Source organism: Haliotis asinina, chromosome 1 (assembly GCF_037392515.1).
Source record: "Haliotis asinina isolate JCU_RB_2024 chromosome 1, JCU_Hal_asi_v2, whole genome shotgun sequence".
Classification (NCBI taxonomy): domain Eukaryota; kingdom Metazoa; phylum Mollusca; class Gastropoda; order Lepetellida; family Haliotidae; genus Haliotis; species Haliotis asinina.
This window is the reverse complement of record NC_090280.1, coordinates 37347652-37351769: the sequence shown is the minus strand read 5'-3', so window position 1 is coordinate 37351769 and position 4118 is coordinate 37347652.

The window sequence follows — 4118 nt, the reverse complement described above, 5'->3', positions numbered from 1 at the left end:
GGTATTGGTACCACGATGACATCACGCCAAGAAGATGGGAAGTTCCCAGAAGTCCATATGCCATCAAATGTGGAAAGCAGAGTTTCCAGACTCGAGTCAGGCAGATGTTTCAAGAGTTGATAGTGGATGTTATCAACACCTGTTGCAGTATCGTGTGCTTGGACAAGTGCAGTGTAGAGCTCATGAATTGAAAATATTTCGTTATAGTCTTCACCATTATTAGAAAGAAAATTAATAGTCTTCTTCACTTGTTGCATTTGATATTTTTGGAATTGAGGTACGTATTTCGATGACGGAGAATGTTTAGCCAGAGTTTCACCTATTTTATTTGCAATGTCAGTTTTGTCAGTAAGTAATTGATCTCCGTCTTTCAAGTGATGAACCACAGATTTTGTACCTTTGCCCTTGATTCTTTGTATCATGTTCCACACCTTAGGCATTGGCTTTCTAGAATTTATCTTAGATACACATTTTCTCTAAGACCGAAGTTTATTCTGTTTAAAAGTTCGCCGTGCCTTGGCATTTGCTACTTTGACGGTATTGAGATTAGGCACTGTAGGGTGTTTACGGAAAGACTTCTCTACCTTTTTTCTAGCCTTCCTAGCCTTCTTACAGTCTATATCAAACCATGGTTAACGGATATGCGAAACTGCAGAGGACCTTGGAATAGTTTCTTCAGCAATGGCATTAAGTTTGCCTGTAAACAGCTGAATGGGATCAGGAGCATTCATGAAACGATCCGGCTGCAATATTTCTTCACACATTGATTTATAAGCAGGCCAGTCGGCATTTGAAAAGTTCCTCCTCGTTGAAGGTGGCTCATCAGCAGGGATTGTTGGCATAGGAATGGAAGGAAAATGGTCACTTCCACAGAGGTCATCTGACAGTGACAGATCCAGGGCAGAATAGCTACCACTAGCAGGATGTAAGTAGGCCTTTGAGCCATCGTTAAAAATACATAGACTGTTATCACTGATAAAGTCTTCAATGACTGTTCCCTTTGAATTAGCGTTGGTACCTCCCCATAAAGGGTTATGACCATTTAGGTCACCCATGATTACACATGGTTTCGGGAGCTGATCATATAATGACTGTAGTTCGGATCGCTGAAGAGCTGAAGAGGGTGGAATATACAATGAGCACAAAGTAAAAGTAATGTGCAATGTAAGTCGAATTGCAACAGCCTGTAGATTGACAGTAAGAGGAACAGGACTGTGGATGACATCCTGCCTCACCAAAATAGAACACCCACCAGAAGCTTTACCCGACGGAGGTGAAAAAGAATGATATGAATTGTACTGACGAAATTTAAACTTATCTGTTGGCTTGAGATATGTCTCCTGGAGACAGAATGCCGAAGGTCGAACGTCCTGTGCTAATAAATGTAATTCACTGACATTGGTCCTTAGACATCTGCAATTCCATTGTAGAAGTGAATGGTAAATGGTCACGTTATCTGGGGTGGGCGTACGGGTGATCTGCGTGGCCACTTGCTTCTATTGCGCCCACGGGGATGTGGCGACACGGGGATGTGTCTTCCAAGACAGCATACTTATTGAATACTTGTATTGGGTCTCGAAGACCCTTAGATATCCTGTCAGAATGTTTAGAATGACCAATATTCTTGCTGGCATTTCTAACAACAGGAGGTGGCGATGGTCTTTTGTGTTGTGTCTGCGTGGATGAGTTACTAGATATAGTGTCAGGAACAGACAAAGTGTCAACGAAGGACTAGTGATCTGTTTTGATCCAGGTGATATGTCTGGATTTCAACTGATTTAGCAGGTTTGGTCAAAGTATCTGCTACTGCAGTGGAATAAGAGCGAGAGCGTTTGGCTGACTTGCTTGTATCAGGCGTTTAGCTTCAAGGAAAGAGATATGCGTTTCTTGCTTCAGTTGAATGATTTTGTGCTCTGTTTGGAACACAGGACATTGTCTAGAGGAAGCCAAGTGTTCTCCATTACAATTTTAACACTTAGGATGTTTTGTACACTCATTCCCATCATGACCCTGTTTACTACACCGGTAGTACGTCTTGGAGTTTGTGCATGACTGTGATCCATGTCCAAATTTTTGACATTTGTAACAACGGAGTGGATTTGGAATATAAGTTTCCACGCCGATGTTACAATAACCTGCTTTGACTACTTTGGGCAGTTTGTGAAGGGCAAAGGTAAAGAGATAGGTGTTGGTGTTGACGACTTCATTATTGATCTTCCTTGTAAAGCGTCAAGTCTGAGTGACTCCTTGATCCCTTAGCTCTGTTGTAAGTTCTGATTCACTCAGGTCTGAAAGAATGCGTTCCTTATCTCTCACAGTGCCTTTACAGGTACTAAATGGGTTATGGGGTGAAACCGTGACAGGTGTATTCACCAACATTTTCAAGGATTGAGGGAATTGAGATTATTTCCTCGTTTTACATTTAATCAAAAGAAATCCATTTCTAATTTTTCTGATCTTTAACATCATCAGCAATGCCATAGATATATTTGGCGGTAGCAAAAGGATTGAGTCGGAATGACTGACCAACAGTAGAATGTACTACTAAAAATTTGTTCCAATTACCTAGAGGGAAAAGAGAAGATACTTCTTCAGAAGAACTATCATCTAATACAGGTTTGGATTTTTTGGGTTGTGCCATGGTTAGTTTTGATATGATTCATCATCCCAGCTCCCCACCCACCACGGAGTGTCATTTAGACGATGCTTAATGCCAGTGGGTCTCCGACTGGCAGCACCGAGGATACTGGGATGGTATACTCCAGCAGAAGAATTAACTGAAAATTAATTGATCCACTAGATTGGCCCATGAGCCACCGCCTTCTGGGCTTATAACTCTAGGCAAATTACATTAGACATGTTCAAAAATCAAAGTGATACATTTCAAAACAAAACGAGCCAAGACCTAACGTGAAAGATACAGGCAAGAATAAAAATTGTGCAAAACAAGTAAAGCACAGGGCTCGACATGACCAGCCGATTGATAGAATCGGGCCGATTCTACCACCCGTCTAGGTGAAGTAAGGGCCGGAGTGGTGTGTTGAGCAAAAGGAACACGATTCAGGCTCCCAGTGCCCTCAACCACCAGACTACCGTCCTCCACCGACACGGGACGCAACCCACGGCAAACAGGTTACCCAATTCGGTCGCCTCTTACGACCAGCAATGGGGTGCTGTGGACACATTCTATCCCGGGTCCACACGGGAACCTGGGTATGAAAATTGCTGAAGGCTCAAAACTTATTGACAGTGGCACGAGCACAAGGAGCTTGACAATTGATCGGATTTAGCTTCTTGGATACAGAGTCATATTTCCTTATGGGTGTGGAGGGTCTTCAGGGTGTTCTTGTATTGTCCTTCTAACTTTGCTGTGTGATGCTTGGGGAGGATTTTGTAGGTTGAAATCAGGCTGGTGTTGACCAAATTCAGGAAGTCGGGGGTGTCCATAACTACTGCTGCTTTGCCTTTGTCTGCTTCGGTAATGGTTATGGTTTTGTCTTCACCGAGTTCTTTGGTGGACTTTCGTTCTTGGGAGGAGAGGTTGCTACGTTCTCTAGTGAGTTTTCTAATAATATCAGCTATCTGATGTCTCAGGTATTCAGTATTGCCATTGCGAGGTAATTGTTGAAGACCACTCTCTAATGCTAGTAGTGAATTCATCTGAAGGGGTGATTCTGCAGGTTGGGATGAATTGTAGGCCCCTTGACAGAAGGGGGGTCTGGGCTGGTACAAAGTGATGGCGATAAGGTTGACGGCTGTCTTTTCGTTGTAAGTTCCAAGGTTGATGATGCTAGTGCTACCATGGGAGGTGTTGACTACCGCTTGTTGTTGGAGATTGCTGAACGTTTGTGACGCTGCTTCATCTTGTCTTTGAGAGTGGCATTGTTGATGGTAGTGAGGGTCTGGACAACACTTTGAAGACCATCCTTAAGGAACATGGACGAGGTACAAGCAAGCAGACTGTGCAAAACCCCCGACGCTGCATATACCAACTAAGCTGCCATTGCGGCAGTAACTATGTTGCAGAAACGTAACGCCCATTTGATATACGCCTCAAAGAACACAAAACATCAGTTGGAAAGACCAAAAACAAATCTGCCCTTTCAGAGCACATCAAA